This window comes from Piliocolobus tephrosceles, chromosome 12 (assembly GCF_002776525.5).
Source record: "Piliocolobus tephrosceles isolate RC106 chromosome 12, ASM277652v3, whole genome shotgun sequence".
In the NCBI taxonomy this organism is placed as follows: Eukaryota; Metazoa; Chordata; class Mammalia; order Primates; family Cercopithecidae; genus Piliocolobus; species Piliocolobus tephrosceles.
Genome location: NC_045445.1, coordinates 73788673 through 73811886, shown reverse-complemented (window position 1 = coordinate 73811886; position 23214 = coordinate 73788673). Strand labels below are relative to the sequence as shown.

The window sequence follows — 23214 nt, the reverse complement described above, 5'->3', positions numbered from 1 at the left end:
TGTCTTTTTTTTTTTTCTTTTTTTTATCTTTGCTGGTTTAAAGTCTGTATTGTCAGAAACTAGTATTGTAGTATGCCCTTATTTCTGTTTTCCACTTGCTTGGTAAATTTTCTTTCAACCCTTTATTTTGAGCTTATCTTTGTCTTTGCATGTGAGATGGGTCTCCTGAGGACAGCATACCTATGGGGTCTTCGCTCTTTATCCAACTTGCCATTCTGTGTCTTTTAATTGGGGCATTTAGTCCATTTACATTTAAAGATAGTATTGTTATGTGTGAATTTGATCCTGTAATCATGGTGCTAGCTGGTTATTTTGCATATTTGTTTATGTGATTGCTTCATAGTGTCACTGTTTTGTGTACTTCATTGTGTTTTTGTAACGTCTTGTAATCGGTTTTCCTTTTTTATTTAGTGCTTCTTTCAGAAGCTCTTTTAAGGCAGGCCTGATGATGATGAATTTCTTCAGCATTTGCTTGTCTGAAAAGGATCTTGTTTCTCCTTTGCTTATGAAGCTTAGTTTTTTTGGATATGAAATTCTAGTTTGGAAATTCATTTCTTTAAGAATGTTAAATATTAGCCCCCAATATCAAAACTATATAATGCTTCACAAATTTGAGTCTCACACAAGCACATAGGCCATGCTAATCTTATCTGTATCATTCCAATTTCAGTATATGTGCTTCTAAAGCAAGCACTAAGCACTCCTCTAGGTGTTCTAGCTTCCATGTGAAATGGTGTTTATAGTAGCCTAGAATAACTTTTTGTATTTCTTTGGTATTGGTTGTGATATCTTCTGTTTTATTTCTGATTGAGCTTATTTGGATCTTCTCTCTTCTTTTCTGGGTTAATATTACTAATGGTTTATCAATTTTGTTTACCTTTTCAGAGAACCAGCTTTTTGCTTTATTTAGCTTTTGTACGGCTTTCTTTTGTTCCAGTCTCATTTAGTTCTGCTCTGATCTTTGCTCTGTCTTTTCTTCTGCTGGGTTTGGGTTTGGTCAGTTCTTGTTCTTCTCGTTCCTTGAGGTGTGAGCTTAGATAGTCTATTTTTGCTCCTTGTGACTTTTTGCTATTGGCATTTAATGCCATAAACTTTCCTTTTAGCACCAGATTTCCTGTATTCCATAGGTTTTCATAGGTTGTGTCACTACTATTGGTCAGTTCAAAAAATTTTTAGTTTCCACCTTGAGTTTTTTGTTGACCCAAAGATCACTCAGAAGCAGATTATTTCATTTCTATGTATTTGCATGGTTTTGAGGGTTCCTTTTGGAGTAGATTTTCAATTTTATTCTGCAGTGGTCTGAGAGAGTACTTGATACAATTTTGAGATTCTTAAATTTATTGAGACTTGTTTTGTGGCCTATCATATGGTCTATCTTGGAGAATGCTCCATGTCCTGATGAATAGAATGTATATTCTGCAGTTGTTGGGTAGAATGTTGTGTAAATATGTATTAAGTCCATTTGATCTAGTACATCACTTACGTCCATTGTTTCTTTGTTGGCTGTCTGTCTTGATGATATGTCTAATGCTGTCAGTAGAGTACTGAAGTCCCCACTATTATTGCTTTTCTGTCTATCTCACTTCTTAGGTCTAGTAGTAATTGTTTTATAACTTTGGGAGCTCCCGTGTTAGGTGCATATATATTTAGGATTATCATATATTCCTGTTGGACTAGTCTTTTCATCATTATATAATGTCACTCTTTGCCTTTTTTACTGTTTTTGTGTTGAAGTCTGTTTTGTCTGATATAAGAAGAGCAACTCTTGGTCACTTTTGATGTCCATTTGCATAGAATATCTTTTTCCACCCCTTTATCTTAAGTTATGTAAGTCCTTATGTGTTAGGTGAGTCTCTGGAAGACAGCAGATAGTTGGTTGGTCACTTTTCATCCATTCTGTCATTCTGTATCTTGTAAGTGGAGCATTTAGGCCATTTCGTTCAACATTAGTATTCAGATGTGAGGTACTATTTTATTCATCATGCTAGCTGTTGTCTGAATACAATGCTTTTTTTCTCATTGTGTTCTTGTTTTATAGGTCTTGCGAGATTTATGCTTTAATGAAGTTCTATCTTGTTGTATTTTGAGGTTTAAAGATTTAGAACTTCTTTCAACAGTTCTTGTAGTGATGACTTGGCTGTGGTGAATTTTCTTAGCATTTGTTTGTGACAAAATGACTATCTCTTTTTTTCACTTATGAAGCTGACTTTTGCTGGATACAAAATTCTTGGCTTATAGCTGTTTTGTTTATGGAGGCTAAAATAGGACCTCTTTCTTCTAGCTCGAGGGGTTCCTGCTTAGAAATATGCTGTTAATCTAATGAGTTTTCATTTATAGGTTACCTGTTGCTCTTCCCTCACAGCTCTTAAGATCCTTTCCTTTGTCTTGCCTTTAGATAATGTGATGACTATCTGCCTAGGTGATGATCATTCTGTGATGAATTTCACCTGTGTTCTTTGAGCTTTTTGCATTTTGATATCTAGATCTCTAGGAAGGCCAAATAAGTTGTCTCAATTATCCCTTCAAGTATGTTTTCCAAAGGTTTAGATTTTTCTTCTTTTTCAGAATACCAATTATTCTTAGGTTTGGTAGTTTAACATAAACTTCTTGGAGACTTTATTCTCATTCATTTTTTTCTTTGTCTTTGTAAGATTGGGTTAATTCAATAGCTGTGTATTTGAGTTCTGAAGTTCTATTTTCTGTTTTCTACTAGTTCAATTCTATTGTTGAATCTTTCCAGCATATTTTGCATTTATGTGAGTTTGTCTTCCATTTACAGAAGTTTTGTGATTATTTCTTATTATGCTGTCTATTTCTCTGGAGATATTTTTGTCCACATCTTTTATTATATTTTAAATTTATTTAAGTTGGTTTTCACCTTTTTCTTGTGCCTCCTTGAGTAGCTTAATAATTGGCCTTCTGAATTTTTTTTGGGGGGGGGGAAATTCAGAGATTTCTTCTTCATTTGATTTTATTTCTGGTGAGCTAGTGTGATCTTATGGGGGTGTTAGAGAACGTTGGTTTGTCATATTACCAGAATTGTTTGTCTGGTTTCTTCTTATTTGGGTAGACTATGTCAGAGAAAAGACCTAGGGCTCAAGGGCTGTTGCTCAGATTATTTTGTTTCACAGGGCGATCCCTTGATTTGGTACTCTCCCTCTTCCCCTAGGGATGAGACTTTCAAGAGCTGGACTGCACTTTTTGCTACTTCTTTTCTAGGTCTAGGCATGCAGTGGAGCTACTGGACTCCAGGCAGGTCCTGGGGAGTGTCCACAAAAAGTCCTGTGATGTGATTTGTCTTCAGGTCTGCCAGCCATAGATACCAACACCTGCTCCAATACAGGTATCAGGGGAGTGATGTTGACACTGTGAGGGTCCTTGGTTGTAGTTTTGTTTAGTGCACTGGTTTTCTCAAATGCAGTTAAGTTGTCACATGAAGAGACTCAGGACCTCTTGTTAGCCAGAATGTTACAGGAAATAAAGTTAGCTCTTGTTTTCTCATTTGTTGAAGTAGAGTTGTTCATTCCTGAGTTGCTGTAGTGGTCTTAGCTGTTTGGCCTCCAGCCAGGAGGTGGCACTTTCAAGACAGCATCAGATATGGTAGTTTAGGGGGGATACAATCTTGCCCTAATGTTACCTGGATAAGTGTTTGGGTTTCTCAGGTGCCATAGAGCTTCCAAGAGATTATGTCTTTTATCTCCAGCTACCAGGGTGAATAGAGAAAGACTGTCACATAGGAGGAAGGTTCTCTATGTCTGAGCTCAGATTCTTTTTGGTCAGGGCTTGCTGTAGCCACTGTGAGAATAGGGGTTTGATTCTCAGGCTAATGGTGTTGTGTTCCCAAGGGGATTTTGTCTGCCTCTGCTTTATCATACAGGTTACCAGGAAATTGGTGAATGTTGGCAGTGACAGGCCTCACCCAGCTCCCATGCAGACAGCAAAGCCAGTCTCACTCCAACTGTGTCCCACCAACAGCCCCGAGTTTATATGTATTCAGCCAGGGAGCAAGACTGAGATCTTACCCCAGGCTAGAAGACTGTTGCAGCTCCTGTGCTCATATCTGAGCATCCCATTCACCCCCCGCCTCCCAGATTCTGCCCAGGAAAAATCACTCGCAGTCAAAATTATTACAAAATTCAGCTGGAATTTTCCTTCTTCCTGTGGTCCTTCTCTAATTCCACTGGCAGCCCTTCCCAAAGACTTCTGTGACATAAAGTAAAAAATGGCTTCCCTGGGGGCCAGGAGTGCCTACAGGGCTTCTTTTGCTTCTTCTTCTACTTTTATATTTCACTCAGGTTTCTAAATTTGTTTCAGCTCTAGGTAAGGTTAAATCCTTCTCTTCTGATTTGGATTTTTAGGTTCTCCACAGAGGATGTGTGTTCAGAAATAGACTTTTCCCCTATCACACTTTGGGCACTCACAGTTTTTTGGCTGTCTCACGGAGTTTGCAGCAGCAAACCACTTCTTTCAAAGAGTCTGTGAATTATTTAGGTTTTCCTGGTATGTCCCTGCAGTAGTTTTTGAAACAAAAGTTGAACAATTTTTAAAAGTCAAAGAGGCAGTCTATTACCTTAAAGCATTTGACAAACCTAATATTTGACCTTCCTAATATAGACCAAATGTCTTTATTTTACCAATAATCTTAACAACTCTTCAATTTCCTGAAGCTTACTGAAGTTATGTTAAATAAAAGGCATTAGTTTTTATTTTCATAGCAAAATATGTGATTCCAGCACTTATTATTTTTAAGCCAATTAATCAGAGCTCGTTCATATATAAACATCACATACAGAACACATATAAATACACAGAAAGGCAGAAGAAGATCTAATAGTTGTATGATGTTTTCATTTGCCAGTTTTTGCATTTCTTTTTAAAGCATGCAGTTTTTAAGGCCTAATACACAGGTACAGCTGGAAGACAAAACAGATCCCTAAAAATTCAGGGTCCCATTTTTATGCTGGATCCTGCATCCTCAAAAGAGAAGTGTTATAGAACAAGACAGTGCAATGATTTTGTACATTTCATGGTAAAAACATTGCTTTGCATTGCAAAGCATCCCAAAGTTGATTAGTTGATTCTGTGATTAGCCCATCCCCTAAGGGAGTCTAATCTTAATGAAGGGTGAGGACATTTCCATTCTTTTTAGGTGGCCAAGGGTATGCTTCTCTTATTTAAATGTGCAAAGAGTCGAGTATCCTCCACAACTGCCATTTGCCATCCCCAAAAGTATATTTAGCCTTAGATTTTAAGAGCGATCTATCTGTTTTCAGTTCCTGGAGTTTCATGACTAAAACAGAGGTTTTTCCCAAAACAGGGTTAGTGGCACCTCCTGTGTTTTTGCCAAGGAGTCCCAAGCTGTTAGAGGTTACTTAAGGTTCTCTTATGTGTGCATCAAGAGTGACAAGAAGAAAAAATAAAATAAAGAAAAACAATTCAGTTGACTGAAAAGAAAAAAAAAAAAACCTTAAAAAACACAAGATTCAAGAAGATAAAAATCCATAAATACTTTTTAAATATACCTATAGCTTGAATATCTGCTTTTAATTAAGCTGACTTTTAACCAAATATTTATTGCCAAATGCTAGCCTTAACAAACAGCAAATATGTCTGGCTTTTGAACTTCACTAAACGTATCCTCTCAGGTGCTCAGAGAAAGTAAAATTCAAGAAGTGAATTCAGAAGTTTTTCATGGAGGGGAAGAGAATCAATAAATAGCAAAAGTCACACATATGTTATGCCATTAAAGGGCTCATTTCTTAAGCCTGGAACTGAACCTTGAACCCAGGCCACCATTGTGAAATGACAAAGCCTTAGCTACTAAGCTATTGCATTGGGAGGTTTCCAATGCTCTTAAAATAAGGAATCTAGAGCAGCCAATTTTGAGCTTGCAATAGTTTTTAATTGCTCAAAATAATTTTTTGAGCTAACTATGACATGAACTACCAAGTTTCTGTTCCCTGGATGGCAGAAACCAAGAAAAAGTACTGCTATGTGGTTACAAGATCAAGCTCCCAAGGACGTAAAAAAAGATGAAGAAAAAAATTCATCCAGATTTTTCATTTCAGGCACCTGCAGCAAAGTTTGTAGCTGATCAGTTTGCTGTGCTGGCTTTACAGCAAGCTTATGGAGCTCCTAGGCCCACATTCTATCCTAAGATACCCCTCTTCATGACAGAATGATACAATAAAAACAAATTTATAGCACAAAGTTGTGCTATAGCTTAAGACTATCTTCACAAATTACTTTTCTCATTAAGTTAAACTTTGCAAGAGATAGTAATATTTATCATTCCTACAACCAGTTTTCACAGAGAGAGAGAAAATGGAAGGGAGAAAAGCATTGCTTGCAACAGGGTAGGAAAGGTGAGGAGCTCAGGGAGGCCAGAGAAAGACCCACCCATTGCAGCAACTCAAAATTAAAAGTTCAAGTGGCTACTTGTCAGTCATTATAATTCCAGCAGTCTCATCAGTTCTCAAGTTTCTCTCCTTAGGGAAAAAGAAGCTCCCCATGTCCAGTTATAGTGTACATGCCTAATTCTGTCACCTACAGCCACCCAAAGAATGAAAGCCAATTAATTTAAAGAGAATAACAGTCAATATCTCATAGTGGCAAATCCATTTTTTACTAAGAGGAACTTTACTGTGGAGATGGCCTCTAACCCAATCCCATCCTTTATCCAGGTAAAATGTACACCACTACATACTCAAAGTCGGCAGTTTATTTCTTTGGATCACAATCATAACTAAGTCAAAAAGTTAGCAGATTTAATTTTTTAATCAAGCACTTAAGCTTTTTATTTCCCTTTCATAAAGCCTTTAAATAAAAATATTGAAAATTCCTTTTCTGCATATCAGTAGGCATCCCTAGATGAGACTAATTTGGGAGCTCTCATTTTCAAATACACTTTAGTGCAGTGTTGTTCATTTGGAACATTCCACTGTAAGTTATCTTTAGTAAGATTGAAAAGATTTTATCATTTCTGTAAGACTACTGCTTCCATGGTCCAATACTTATGCATGTAGAAGCCAGAAGGAACTCTGTTCTCCAAAAAATTAAGGATTTCATTTTTACCTTGAGTATTGGCTTTGCTCTCAGGTTCCCTTGATCAACTAAGCCAATGACTTTTTTCCTACCTAAATGCACAAGAAAAATGAAAAAAAAAGGGTAGAACACAAAAATTCCTGCAAATGTCTAAAAGCCAAAATGTACAATCCCTGCAATATTTTCATGTACTACTAATTTCTTTCTGACCCAGTCAGATGTAAGAGGCTTCTAACTGGACCAAAGACAGTTAATTACCACATCCAATTGAATCCTGGACTCAGTCAAGTTTCTGTCATGACTTCCAAACCCAGTTTGGATCAGAAATTTGTTCAAAGAACCTTGGAGAACTCAAAATACAAATCCATGGAACTTCAGAATCTGAGAATTTACCATGCTCCCCAGCTGCTCTAAGAGATCAAGAAACACAGTGGCTCTAATGGGTATCTCGCTTGGTCACTCAGTGTTCCTAGGGGTCTTTAGAAGTTCTACTTCAATCTCACTTCTGAGGCCATCTGATGAAATAAAATTTCAAGCTGAATTTAGATTAATGGAGTTTAATTGAGCAATGAACAATCCGTGAATCAGGCAGCCTCCTGAGCCAGAATAGGCTCAGACACTCCAGCAGAGCCACGTGGTGAAAGACTTATGAACGGAAAAAGAAAAGTGATGCACAGAAAATGAAAGTGAGGTAGAGAAACGTCTGGATTGTTTACAGCTTGGCATTTGCCTTATTTGAACATAGTTCAAATAGTTGGCTACATTTGATTGGTCAAATATTGGTAATTGGCATTAGTGTAGGCTATGGTCCGGGTTACACCTCCACTTGTTATAGTTCACAATGTACAAAAAACCTTTAGGCTAAATTTTAAAATATGTGAGGAGGAAGCTTTAGGCTAAACTTGATTCAACACCAACACTGCATTTTGTTTATTTGTTTGTTTTGCTTTTGTTTACTTTTTAATAATAGCCATTCTGACTGGTGTGATATGGCATCTCATTGTGGTTTTGATTTGCATTTCTCAAATGGTTACTGAGATTGAGCATTTTTCATGCTTGTGAGATGTTTGCATGTCTTCTTTTCAGAAGTGTCTGTTCATGTTCTTTCCCCACTTTTTAATGGGTTTATTTGTTTTTTGCTTGTACATTTTTTAAAAACTTCTTATACACTCTGGATATTGGACCTTTGTTGGATGTACCCTTGCAAATATTTCATTTCATTCTGTAGGCCATCTGTTTGCTCTGCTGATAGTCATTTTTTGCTTTGAAGAAGCTCTTTTGTTTTATTAGGTCCTACTTGTCACGTTTTGCTTTTGTCACAATTCCTTTTGATGTCTTTGTCATGAAATCTTTCTCAAGGCTGATGTCCAAAATAGTGTTTCCCTGGTTATCTTCTAGGAATCTTATAAGTCTAAAATTGAAATCTTTAATCTATCTTATTCTTTGTATAAGGTGAAAAGTATGGGTCCACTTTCATTCTTTTGCATATGACTAGCCAGCTATCCCAGAACTATTTATTGAATAGAGAGTCCTTTCCTCATTGTTTGTTTTTGTTGACTTTGCCAAAGATCAGATGGCTGTAGGTGTGTGGCTTTATTTCTGTCTATTCTGTTCCATTGGTCTATGTGTCTGTTTTTGTACCAGTATCATGCTGTTTTGTTTAAAGTACTCACTTTTATTGGCTTTATTTTTTATTTTTATACTTTAAGTTCTAGGACACATGTGCACAATGTGCAGGTTTGTTACATATGTATAAATGTGCCATGTTGGTTTGCTGCACCCATTAATTCATCATTTACATTAGGTATTTCTCCTAATGCTATCCCTCCCCCATCCACCCACCCCACAACAGGCCCCCAGTGCATGATGTTCCCCGCCTGTATCCAAGTGTTCTCACTGTTCAATTCCCAACTATGAGAGAGAACATGCGGCGTTTGGTATTCTCTCTTTGCAACAGTTTGCTCAGAATGACGGTTTCCAGCTTCGTCCATTTCACTACAAAGGACATGAACTCATCATTTTTTATGGCTGCATAGTTTTCCATGGTGAATATGTGCCACATTTTCTTAACACAGTCCATCATTGATGGACATTTCGGTTCATTCCAAGTCTTTGCTGTTGTGAATAGTGATGCAATAAACATACTTGTGCATGTGTCTTTATAGTAGCATGATTTATAATTCTTTGGGTATACACCCAGTAATGGGATCGCTGGGTCAAATGGTATTTCTAGCTCTAGATCCTTGAGGAATCACCACACTGTCTTCCACAATTGTTGAACTAGTTTACACTCCCAACGACAGTGTAAAAGCATTCTTATTTCTTCACATCATCTACAGCATCTGTTCTTTCCTCATTTTTTAATGATCGCCATTCTAACTGGCATGAGATGGTATCTCATTGTGGTTTTGACTTGAATTTCTGTGATGACCAGTGATGATGAGCATTTTTTCATGTGTCTGTTGGCTGCATAAATGTCTTCTTTTGAGAAGTATCTGTTCATATCCTTTGTCCACTTTTTGATGGGGTTGTTTTATTTTTTTCTTGTAAATTTGTTTAAGTTTTTTGTAGATTCTGGATATTAGTCCTTTGTCAGATGGGTAGATTGCAAAATTTTTCTCCCATTCTGTAGGCTGTCTGTTCACTCTGATGGTAGTTTCTTTTGCTGTGCAGAAGCTCTTTTGTTTAATTAGCTCCCATTTGTCTATTTTGGCTTTTGTTGCCATTGCTTTTGGTGCTTTAGTAATGAAGTCCTTGCCCATGCCTATGCCCTGAATAGTACTGCCTTGGTTTTCTTTTAGGGTTTTAAAGGTTTTAGGTCTAACATTTAAGTCTTTAATCCATCTTGAATTAATTTTTGTATAGGTTGTAAGGAAGAGATCCAGTTTCAGCTTTCTACATATGGCTAGCCAGTTTTCCCAGCACCATTTATTAAATAGGGAATCCTTTCCCCATTTCTTGTTTTTATCAGGTTTGTCAAAGATCAGATGGTTGTAGATTTGTGGTGATATTTCTGGGGCCTCTGTTCTGTTCCATTGGTCTATATCTCTGTTTTAGTACCAGTACCATGCTGTTGGTTACTGTAGCCTTGTAGAATAGTTTGAAGTCAGGAAGCGTGATGCCTCTACCTTTATTCTTTTTACTTAGGATTGTCTTGGCAATGCAGGCTCCTTTTTGGTTCCATATGAACTTTAAAGTAGTTTTTTCCCATCTGCAAACAGAGACAATTTGACTTCCTCATTTCCTAATTGAATACCCTTTATTTCTTTCTCCTGCCTGATTTCCTGGCCAGAAATCAGTACAGTTTGAAGTCAGGTAGTGTGATGCCTCCAGCTTTGTTCTTTTGCTTAGGATTGTCTTGGCAATGCAGGCTCTTTTTGGTTCCATATGAACTTTAAAGTAGTTTTTCCAATTCTGTGAAGAAAGTCATTGGTAGCTTGATGGGAATGGCATTGAATCTATAAGTTACCTTGGGCAGTATAGCCATTATCACGATATTGATTCTTCCTATTTGTGAGCATGGAATGTTCTTCCATTTGTTTGTGTCCTCTTTTATTTCACTGAGCAGTGGTTTGTAGTTCTCCTTGAAGAAGCCCTTCACATCCCTTGCAAGTTAGATTCCTAGGTATTTTATTCTCTTTGCAGCAATTAAAATGAGAATTCACTCACGATTTGGCTCTCTGTTTGTCTGTTATTGGTGTATAAAAACGCTTGTGATTTTTGCACATTAATTTTGTATCCTGAGACTTCGCTGAAGTTGCTTATCAGCTTAAGGAGATTTTGGCCTGAGACAATGGTGCTTTCAAAATATACAATCATGCCTTCTGCAAACAGGGACCATCACACTTCCTCTTTTCCTAACTGAATACCTTTTATTTCTTTCTCTTGCCTGATTGCCCTGGTCATAACTTCTACCACTATGTTGAATAAGAGTGGTGAAAGAGGGCATCCCTGTCTTGTGCTTGTTTTCAAAGGGAATGCTTCCAGTTTTTCTCATTCAGTATGATATTGGCTGTGGGTTTGTCGGGTTTGTCATAAATAGCTCTGATTATTTTGAGATACCTTCCGTCGATACCTAGTTTATTGAGAATTTTTAGCATGAAGGGCTGTTGAATTTTGTCAAAGTCCTTTTCTGCATCTATTGAGATAATCACGTGTTTTTTGTCTTTGGTTCTGTTTGTGTGATGGATTACGTTTATTGATTTGCATATGCTGAACAAGCCTTGCATCTCAGTGATGAAGCCAACTTGATCTTGTTTGACAAACTTTTTGATGTGCTGCTGGATTCGGTTTGCCAGTTTTTTATTGAGGATTTTCACGTTGATGTTCATCAGGGACCTCGGTCTGAAATTCTCTTTTTTTGTTGTGTCTCTGCCAGGCTTTGGTATCAGGATGATGCTGGCTTCATAAAATAAATTAGGAAGGATTCCCTCTGTTTCTATTGATTGGAATAGTTTCAGAAGGAATGGTACCAGCTCCTCTTTGTACCTCTCATACAATTTGGCTGTCAATTGGTCTGGTCCTGTACACTTTTTGGTTGGTAGGCTCTTAATTATTGCCTCAATTTCAGAGCCTGTTATTGGTCTATTCAGGGATTCAGCTTCTTCCTCATTTAGTCTTGGGAGGGTGTATGTGTCCAAGAATTTCTCCATCTTCTAGATCTTCTAGTTTATTTGCATAGAGGTGTATATAGCATTCTCTGATGGTAGTGTGTATTTCTGTGGGGTTGGTGGTGATATCCCCTTTATCAGTTTTCATTGCATCTATTTGATTCTCCTCTCTTTTCTTCTTTGTTGATCTTGCTAGTGGTCTATCAATTTTGCTGATCTTTTCAGAAAACCAGCTTCTGGATTCATTGACTTTTTGAAGGGTTTTTTTGTGTCTCTATGTCCTTCCATTCTGCTCTGATCTTAGTTATTTCTTGCCTTCTGCTAGCTCTTGAAATCGTTTGCTCCTGCTTCTCTAGTTCTTTTAATTGTGATGTTAGGGTGTCGATTTTGGATCTTTCCGCTTTCTCTTGTGGGCATTTAGTGCTTTAAATTTCCCTCTACACACTGCTTAAAATGTGTCCCAGAGATTCTTGTACATTGTCTTTGTTCTCACTGGTTTCAAAGAAAATCTTTGTTTCTGCCTTTATTTTGTTATTTACGCAGAAGTCATTCAGGAGCAGGTTGTTCAGTTTCCATACAGTAGTGCACTTTTGAGTGAGTTTCTTAATCCTGCATTCTAATTTGATTGCACTGTGGTCTGAGAGACAGTTTGCTGTGATTTCTGTTCTTTTACATTTGCTAGGGAGAGCTTTACTTCCAACTATGTGATTTGTTTTGGAATAAGTGCAATGTGGTGCTGAGAAAAATGTATATTCTGTTGATTTTGGGTGGAGAGTTCTGCAGATGTCTATTAGGTCCGTTTGGTGCAGAGCTGAGTTCAAGTCCTGGATATCCTTGTTAACCTTCTGTCTCATTGATCTGTCTAATATTGACAGTGGGGTGTTAAATTCTCCCACTATTTTTGTGTGGGAGTCTGAGTCTCTTTATAGGTCTCTAAGGACTTGCTTTATGAATCTGGGTGCTCCTGTACTGGGTCCATATATATTTAGGATACTTAGCTCTTCTTGTTGCATTGATCCCTTTACCATTATGTAATGGACTTCTTTGTCTTTTTTGATCATTGTTGGATTAAAGCCTGTGTTATCAGAGACTAGGATTGCAACCTCTGACTTTTTTTTTTTTTTTTTTTTTTTTTTGCTCTCCGTTTGCTTGGTAGATCTTCCTCTGTCCCTTTATTTTGAGCCTATGTGTGTCCCTGCATGTGAGTTGGGTCTCCTGAATACAGCACACTGATGGGTCTTGACTCTTTATCCAAATTGCCAGTCTGTGTCTTTTAATTGGGGCGTTTAGCTCATTTACATTTAAAGTTAATATTATTGTGTGTGAATTTGATCCTGTCATTATGATGTTAGCTGGTATTTTGCACGTTAGTTGATGCAGTTTCTTCCTAGCATCAATGGCCATTACAATTTGGCATGTTTTTGCAGTGGCTATTACTGCTTGTTCCTTTCCATGTTTAGTGCTTCCTTCAGGAGCTCTTGTAAGGCAGGCCTGGTGGTCACAAAATTTCTCAGCATTTGCTTGGCTGTAAAGGACTTTTTTTCTCCTTCACTTGTGAAGCTTAATTTGGCTGGATATGAAATTCTGGTTTGAAAATTCTTTTCTTTAAGAATTTTGAATGTTGACCTCCAATCTCTTCTGGCTTTTATGGTTTCTGCCAAGATATTTGCTGTTTGTCTGATGGGCTTCCCTTTGTGGGTAACCCAATCTTTCTCTCTGGCTGCCCTTAACATTTTTTCCTTCATGTCAACCTTGGTGAATCTGACAATTATGTGTCTTGGGGTTGCTCTTCTCGAGGATTATCTTTGTGGTGTTCTCTGTATTTCCTGAATTTGAATGTTGACCTGCCTTGCTAGGTTGGGGAAGTTCTCCTGGATAATATCCTGAAGAGTGTTTTCCAGCTTGGTTCCATTCTCTCTGTCACTTTCAGGTACACCAATCAAATGTAGATTTGGTCTTTTCACATAGTCCTATATTTCCTGGAGGCTTTGTTCATTTCTTTTTACTCTTTTTTTCTCTAAATTTCTCTTGTCACTTAATTTCATTAATTTGATCTTCAATCACTGATACTCTTGCTTCCACTTGATAGAATTGGCTATTGAAGCTTGTGCATGCATCATGTAGTTCTCGTGCCATGGTTTTCAGTTCCATCAGGTCATTTAAGGTCTTCTCTACACTGTTTATTCTAGTTAGCCATTCGTCTAATCATTTTCAAGGTTTTTAGCTTCCTTACAATGGGTTTGAACATTCTTCTTTGGAGATGTTTGTTATTACTGACTTTCTGTAGCCTACTTCTGTCAACTCATCAAAGTCATTTTCTGTCCTGTTTTGTTCCATTGCTGGTGAGGAGTTGCCAACCTTTTGAGGAGAAGGGGTGCTCTGGTTTTTAGAATTTTCAGCTTTTCTGTTCTGGTTTCTCCCCATCTTTGTGGCTTTATCTACCTTTGGTCTTTGATGATGGTGACCTACAGATGGGGTTTTGGTATGGATGTCCTTTTTGTTGTTGCTATTCCTTTCTGTTTTTTTGTTTTCCTTCTAACAGTCAGGTCCCTCAGCTGCAGGTCTGTTGGAGTTTTCTGGAGGTCCTCTACAGACCCTGTTTGCCTCGGTATCACCAGCAGAGGCTGCAGAACAGCAAATATTGCAGATCAGCAAATATTGTTGTCTGATCATTCCTCTGGAAACTTTGTCTCAGAGGGGCACCTTACTGTATGAGGTGTCAGTCGGCCCCTATGGGGAGATGTCTCCAAGTTAGGCTACAGGGGGATCAGGGACCCACTTGAGGAGGCAGTCTGTCTGTTCTCAGAGCTCAGACACCATGTTGAGGGAACCACTGCTTTCTTCAGAGCTGTCAGACAGGGATGTTTAAGTCTGCAGAAGTTTCTACTGTCTTTTGTTCAGCTCTTCTTTGCCCTCAGAGGTGAAGTCTACAGAGGCAGCAGGCCTCCTTGAGCTGTGGTGGGCTCCACACAGTTCAAGCTTTCTGGCTGCTTTGTTTAACTAATGAAGCCTCAGCAATGGCGGATGCCCCTCCCCCAGCCAGGCTTGCCACCTCACAGTTCCATCTCAGACTAGCAGTGAGCAAGGCTCCGTGGGCATGGGAACCACTGAGCCAGGTGTGGGATGTAATCTCCTGGTGTGTGGTTTTCTAAGACCATTGGAAAAGCACAGTGTTTAGGTGGTAGTGTCCTGATTTTTCTGGTACTGATTTTCCTGTCCTGATTTTCATGGCTTCTCTTGGCTAGGAAAGGGAAATCCCCTGACCCCTTGCACTTTCCAGGTGAGGCGATGCCCTGCCCTGCTTTGGCTCACCCTCAGTGGGCTGCACCCACTTTCTGACCAGCCCCAATGAGACAAACCAGGTACCTCAGTTGGAAAGGCAGAAATCACCCATCTTCTGCATTGATCACGCTGGGAGCTGCAGACCAGAGCTGTTCCTATTCGGCCATCTTGGAAAGTAGTCTTATTGCATAGTTTGAAGTTAGGTAATGGGATGCCTCCAGCTTTATTCTTTCTGCTTAGGATCACTTTGGATATTTGTGCTACTTTCTCATTCCATATAAATTTTGGAAATTTTTTCTAGTTCCGTGAAACATGAATTATAGCTTGATAGAAATAGCATTAAATCTGTAGATTTCTTTGGGTGGTATGGCCACTTTAACAATACTGATTCTTCCAATCCATGAGTATAAAATGGTTTTTCATTTGTTTGTGCTTCCTATGATTTCTTTCAGTAGTGTTTTGTAGTTCTTCTTGTAGAGATCTTTTACCTCCTTGGTTAGATAAAGTCTTAGTTATTTTATTTTATTTTATTTTATTTTATTTTATTTTATTTTATTTTATTGGTGGCTATTGTAAATGGGATTATTTTCTTGATTTGGCTCTCAGTTTGAATTTTATTGCTGTATATACACAGAACTGATGGTTATATACTGATTTTGTATTCTAAAACTTCACAGAAGTCGTTTATCAGTTCCACGGGGGCGTTTGTAGTAGTCATTGTGGTTTTCTAGGTATAGAATCATAAGATCCACTAAGAGACATAGTTTGACTTCTTTTTCAATTTTGGTGTATTTTATTTCTTTCCCTTGCCTGATTGCTTTGGCTTGCATTTCTAGTATTATGTCTAATAGGAGTGATGAGAGGGTGCATCTTCTTATTTTTCCAGTTTTCAAGGAGAATGCTTCCAGTTTTTGCCCATTCAGTATGAAGTTGGTTGTGGGTTTCTCATAGATGGCTCTTTTTCTGTTATAACTTTTATTTTAGGTTCAGGGGTATATGTGCAGGTTTGTTTTATAGGTAAACTGCATTCTTAGGGGTTTAGTGTATAGTTTATTTCATCACAAAAGGAATAAGCGTAGTATCCAATAGGTAGTTTTTTTTCCAATCCTCTCCCTTCTCCAACTCTCAGCCCTCAAACAGAACTTGGTGTCTGTTGTTCCCTTTATTGTGTTCATGTGTTCTAATTGTTTAGCTCCCATTTATAAGTGAGAACATGCAGTATTATTTTTCTTTTCCTGCATTAGTTTGCTTAGGCTAATGACTTCCAGCTCTACCCATGTTGCTGCAAAGGATATGATCTCATTCCATGTAGTATTCCATGGTGTATAAGTACCAAATTTTCTTTATTCAGTCTGTCATTGATGGGCATCTACATTGATTCCATATCTTTGCTATTGTAAACAGTGCTGCAAAGAACATATGCCTGCATGCATTTTTAGAGTAATTTATATTATTTTGGGGCATATATTGAATAATGATATTGCTGGGTCAAATCATAATTCTGTTTCAAGCTGTTTGAGAAACTGCCACACTGCTTTCCACAACACCTAGACTAGTTTACATTTCACACAGCAGTGTTTTTTTTTTTTTTTTTTTTTTTTTTCCTCTGCAACCTCAATAGCTTCTGTTATCTTTTGACATTTTCACGATAGTCATTCTGATTGGTGTGAGATGATATCTGATAGTGGTTTTGATTTACATTTCTCTAATGATTAGTGATGTTGACCATTTTTCATATGCTTGTTGGCCATATTTTTGTCTTCTTTTGAGTAGTGTCTGTTCATATTCTTTGCCCACTTTTTAAATTGTTTTTCTTTTCTTTGTCGATTTAAGTTTCTTATAGATTCTGGAAATGAGACCTTTGTCAGATCTATAGTTTGCAAATATTTTCTATCAATGTGTAGTTTTTCTGTTTACTCTGTTTATAGTTTCTTTTCTTATGCAGAAGCACTTTAATTAGGTCTCACAAAAATTTTTGTTTTTATTGCAAATGCTTTTGGTGTATTCATAGTGAAATCTTTGCAGGTCCTATTTCCAGAATATTTCCTAGGTTATCTTTCAAGGTATTATAGTTTTAAGTTTCACATTTAAACCTTTAATCAATCTCGAGTTGATTTTTTCATATGATGCAAGGAAGGGTTTCAGTTTTAGTCTTCTGCATATGGCCAGGTAGTTATGGCAACACCTTTAGAAAGAGTCGTTTCTTCATTGCTTGTTTTTGTTAGATTTGTCAAAGATCAGATGGTCGTAGAGGTGTGGTATTATTTCTGGGCTCTCTATTTTGTTCCATTGGTCTATGACTTTGTTTTTGTACCAGTACCATGCTGTTTTAGTTACTGTAGCCTTATAATATAGTTTGAAATTACATAACATGATGCCTTCAGCTTTGTTCTTATTTCTTGGGATTGTTTTGGTTATTCAAGCTCTCTTTTGCTTCCATATGAATTTTAATATAGTTTTTATAATTCTGCAAATAATGTCATTGGTAGTTTGGTAGGAATGACATTGAATCTGTAGATTGTTTTGGGCAATATTGCTATTTTAAAAATATTGATTATTTCTATCCATATGCATGGAATTATTTTCTGTTTGTTTGTGTCACTGATTTCTTTGTGCAGTGTTTCATAATTCTCATTGTACAGATCTTTTGCCTCTTTAGTTAGCTGTATTCCTAGGTATTATATTCCTTTTGAGGCTAATGTAAATGGAATTGCATTCCTGATTTGGCTTTCAGTTTGACTGTTGGTGTATGGGAATTCTACTGATTTTTGTAAATTGACTTTTGTATCCTGAAACCTTGCTAAAGTTGTTTATCATATAAAGGAGTTTTTGGACCGAGACTACGAGACCTTATAGACATAGAGTCGTGATGTATACAAACATGGATATTTTGATTTCCACTTTTTCTCTTTGGGTGGCATTTATTCATTTCTATTGCCTGATTGCTCTTGGCAGGACTGCCAGTGCTATTTTGACTAGGAGTGATGTTAAAGGGCATCCCTGTCTTGTTCTAGTTTTCAAGAGAAATGCTTTCAGCTTTTGCCCATTCAGCATGATGTTGTCTCTGGGTTTGCCATAGAAGGCACTTTTTATTTTGAAGTATGTTCCTTCTATGCCTAGTTTATTGGGGGCTTTTAACATGAAGTGATGTTAAATTTTATTTAAAAGCTTTTCTGCATTTATTGAGGTGGTTATGAGGGTTTTGTGTTTAGTTTGGTTTATGCGATAAACCACATTTATTGATTTATGTATGTTGAACCAATCTTATATCCCTGGGATGAAGCCAATATGATTGTGATGGATAAGCTTTTTTATGTGCTGCTGGATTCAGTTTGCCATTATTTTATTGTGAATTTTTACACTGAGATTCATCCAGGATATTAGCCTGAAGTTTTCTTTCTTTGTTGTGTCTCTGACAGGTTTTGGTATCAGGATGATGTTGGTCTCATTAGAATGAGTTACAAAGGAGTCCTTTATTCTCAAATTTTGAAATAGTTTCAGTAGAAATAGTACCATCTCTTCTTTATACATATGGTATAATTTAGTTGTGAATCTGACTGGTCTTGGGCTTTTTCTTATTGGTAGGTGTTTTATTATTATTTCAATCTTAGAACTCATTATTAGTCTGTTCAAAGACTTAATTTCCTCTTGGGTCAGTCTTAGAAAGTGTTTGTTTCCAGGAATTTATCAGTTTTTTCTAGATTTTCTAGTTTGTGTGCATAGATGTTTTCACAGACATTCATGTCCATTGGTAATGTCCTCTTTGTCATTTTGAATTATCTTCACTTGGATCTTCTCTCTTTTTTATTGGTCTAGCTAGAGGTCTATCTTATTAATTTTATCAAAGTACCAGCTCTTGGATTTGTTGATATTTTGAGTAGATTTTCATGTCTCAATTTCTTTAAATTCAGCTCTGATTTTGATTTATCTCCTTTTAGCTTTGGAGTTGGTTTGTTGTTGTTTCTCTAGTTGTGATGTTAGCTTGTTTATTTGAAATCTGTCTAATTTTTGATGAGGATATTTAGTGCTATAAACTTTACTCTTAACACTACTTTAGCTGTGTCCCAGAGAGTTTCGTATTTTGTACATTTGTTGTCATTCGTTTCAAAGAACTTCTTGATTTTTTCCTTAATGTTATTATTTATCCCATATTGTTTCAGGATAAGGTTGTTTAATTTCTATGTTATTGTATGATTTTGAGCAATTTTATTAGCATTGATTTCTATTTTTATTGCACTGTGGTTTAAGAGTGTGGCTGGTATATTTTTTATTTTATTTTCTGAGTATTATTTTATGTCTGTGTATTAGTCTGTTCTCACATGGCTATGAAGAAATATCTGAGACTGGGTAATTTATAAAGAAAAGAGGTTTAATTGACTCACAGTTCCACATGGCTGGGCAGACCTCAGGAAACTTACAATCATGGCAGAAGGCACATCTTCACAGGGTGGTAGGCGAGAGAATGAGCACCCAGTGAAGGGGGACACCCCTTATAAAACTATGAGATCATGTGAGAACTGACTTGCTATCAGGAGAATAGGATAGGGGAAACTGCCCCCGTGATTCATTTATCTCCATCTGGTCTCTCCCACGACACATGGGGATTATGCGAACTACCATTGAAGATGAAATTTGGGTAAGGACACACCCAAACCATATCATTACACCCCTGACTCCTCTCAAATCTTATGGCTTCACAATTCAAAACACAATCATACCATTTGTATAGTCCCCTAAAGTCTTAATTCATTCCAGAATTAACTCAAAAGTCCAAATCCAAAGTTTCATCTGAGACAAGGCAAATGTCTTCCACTTAGGAGCATGTAAAATCAAAAGCAATTTAGTTATTTCCTAGATAAAATGGGGTACAGGCATTGGGTAAATACAACCATTCCAAGTGGGAGAAAGTGGCCAAAACAAAGGGTCTACAGGCCCCATGGAAGTCCAAAATCTCATAGGGTAGTCAATAAGCCTTAAAGTTCCAAAATGATCTCCTTTCACTCCATGTCTCACATCTAGGTCATTCAGATGCAAGAGATGGGCTACCATGGCCTTGGGCAGCTCCACAACTGTGGGTTTTGCAGGATTCAGCCCTCCTCCTGGTTGTTTTCATGGGCTGGCATTGAGTATCTGTGGCTTTTCCAGGTGTATGGTGCAAGCTGCTGTGGATCTACCACTCTGGGGTCTGGAGGATGGTGGCTGTCTTCTCACAGCTCCACTAGGCAGTGACCAAGTGGGGACTCTGTGTACAGGCTCTGACACCACATATGTTTCCACACTGCCCTAGCAGACATTTTCCATGAGGGCTCTGTCCCTGCAGTGAACTTCTCCCTGGACATCCAGGCATTTCCATACATCCTCTGAAATCTAGGCAGAGGTACCCAAACCTCAGTTCTTGACTTCTGTGTACCTACAGGCCCAACCCCACATGGAAGCTGCTGAGGCTTGGGGCTTGCACCTTCTGAAGCAATGGTCTGGGCTGTATGTTGTCCCCCTTTAGTCACAGTTGGGACACAGGGTGCCAAGGCTACAGAATGCACAAAGCAGCAGGGGGGCCCTGGACCTGGCCCATGAAATCACTTTTCCCTCTTAGGCCTCTGGGCTTGTGATCGGAGGGGCTTCCCTGAAGATCCCTGACATGCCCTGAAGACATTTCCCCCATTGTCTTGGTGAATAACATTTGGCTCCTCATTACTTAGGCAAATTCCTGCAGCAGTCTTGATTTTCTCCCTAGAATTTTGTTTTTTAGAAATATTTCCCTCCAGATACGCTAAATAATCTCTCAGGTTCAAAGCCTCACCTATATTTGGGGCAGGGGCAAAATGCCACCAGTCCCTTTGCATAGCAAGAGGAACCTTTACTCCAGATTCCAACAAGTCCCCTATCTCCATCTGAAACCACCTCATCCTGGACTCCTTTGTACAGATCCTTATCAGTATTTTGGCCAAAGCCACACAACAGGTCTCTAAGAAGTTCCAAACTTTCCCACTTCTTCCTATCTTCTTCTGTGCCCTCCAAAACATTCAAATCTCTGCCTGTTACCCAGTTCCAAAGTTGCTTTCACATTTTTGGGTATCTTTATAGCAGCACCTCATTCTCTGTGGTACAAATGTATTGCATTAGTTCATTCTAATGCTGCTATAAAGAAATACCCGAGACTGGGTAATTTACAAAGAAAGGAGGTTTAATTGAATCACAGTTCTGCACAGCTGGGGAGGCCTCAGGAAACTTACAATTATGGAAGAAGGCACTTCTTCACAGGGTAACAGGCGAGAGAATGAGTGCCCAGCAAAGGTGGAAACCCCTTATAAAACTATCAGATCTTGTGAAGATGAGTTTTGGGTGGGGACACAGCCAAACTATATCAGATTGCTTGCCCAATTTTAAAGTATGTCTCATGTGATGATGAGAAGAATGTATATTCTGTTGTTTTGGGGTGGAGAGTTCTGTAGATGTATATTAGATTCATTTTTGTAAATGCTGAGTTCAGGTTCTCAATTTCTTTTTATTTTCTTGCCTTAATCATTTGCCTAATAATGTCAGTGGGGTGTTTAATTCCCCAAATATTATTGTGTTTGGAGTGAAGTCTCTCCAAAGATCTCTAAGGACTTGCCTTATGAATCTTGGTGCTCCTGTGTTGGATATGTATATATTTATGACAGCTAAGTATTTTTGTTGAATTGAACTCTTTACCATTATGTAATGTCCTTCCTTGTACTTTTTTATCTTGTTGGTTTAAAGCCTGTTCTGTCTGAAATTAGGATACCAACCCCTGCTTTTTTCTGTTTTCCATTTGCTTGGTAGGTTTTTCTCCAGGCCTTTATTTTGAGCCTATTGGTGTCATTGCATGTGAGATGGTTCTCTTGAAGACTGCATACCATTGGATCTGGCTCCTTTATCCAATTTGCCATTCTGTGCTTTTTTATTGGGTGATTCAGCCCATTTACATTCAAAGTTTGTATTGATATGTGTAGGTTTGATTCTGTCACCATGCTCCTAGCTGGTTATTATGCAGACTTGTTTGTGTGGTGGCTTTATAGAGTCACTCCTCCATGTACTTAAATGCACTTTGTAATGGCCAGTAACAATATTTCTTTTCTATAGTTATCACTCCTTTTAGGACCTCTCCTAAGGCAGGTCTGGTGGTAACAAATTTCCTCCACATTTGCTTGTCTGAAAAGGGTCTTATTTCTCCCTTACTTATGAAGCTTTGTTTGGCTGGATATAAAATTATTGGTTTAAATTTTTTTTTAAAGAACGTTGAATATAAATCTCCAATTTCTTCTCGCTTGTAGTTTCTTATGAAAAGTCTGCTGCTAGCCTTTTGTAGGTGACCTGCCTCTTTTTTATAGCTGTCTTTAACATTTTTTCTTTAATAATGACATTGAAGGGTCTGATAATTATATTTCTTGGGGATGGTCTTCTTGTGTAATACCTCACAGGGATTTTCTGTATTTCCTAAATTTGAATGCTGGCCTCTCTAGCCAGGTTGGGGAATTTTTAATGAATTACATCCTGAAATATGTTTTCCAAGCTGCTTCCTTTCCTCACATTTCTTTCAGGGAGACCAGCTAGTTGTGGATTTGGTCCCTATACATAAGCCCATATTTCTCAGATGTTTTGTTCATATTTTTTCTTTGTTTAACCGACATGTTTTAGAGAACCAGTCTTAGGGCTCTAAGAGTCTTTTCTCAGTTTAGTATATTCTGATGTTAATAATTGTGATTACATTATAAAATTACCTTAGTGTGTTTTTCAACTCTAGCAAATGTGATTCTTTTTAAAATGACTATTATTTAATCTATCAGCTCCTGTATGGTTTTATTGTAATCCTTAGATTCCTTGGACTTGGTGTTGACTTTTTCCTGAATCTTGATGATCTTCATTCCTATTCCTATTCTGAATTCTATTTCTGTCATTTCAGCCTGGTTAAGAATTCTTGCTGGGGATCTAGTGCAGTCATTTGGAGGAAAAAGGCTGCTCTGCCATTTTGAGTTGCCAGAGTTCCTGTGCTGGTTCTTTCTCATCTCTTTGGGCTGGTGTTCCATTGAGCATAGTCAGTAGACTTCTTTTCTCTATGTTTTCAGAGGACTCAGGCTTTGTGCAGGGGCTTCATTTATAGCTGAATTCCTCTCTCTGGTTTTACAGCAGGGTAAATTAATGAAGTATTTCGGGTGTTGAAGTTTTGTTCTGTAATCTAGTAGGTGGCACTTAAGCAAAATGACTATTAGGTAAGCTCTTGCTAAGTCATTTTACTACTCTGTATTTCTTCACAATT

At 37.8% G+C, this 23214-nt stretch overlaps 1 non-coding gene across 1 annotated transcript; it reads right to left on the bottom strand.

The window, feature by feature from the left end:
* Positions 1–587: 587 nt before the first annotated feature.
* Positions 588–694, bottom strand: LOC111536481. Its single transcript, XR_002729750.1, has one exon. It is a non-coding gene; the product is annotated as a U6 spliceosomal RNA (small nuclear RNA).
* Positions 695–23214: the final 22520 nt, after the last annotated feature.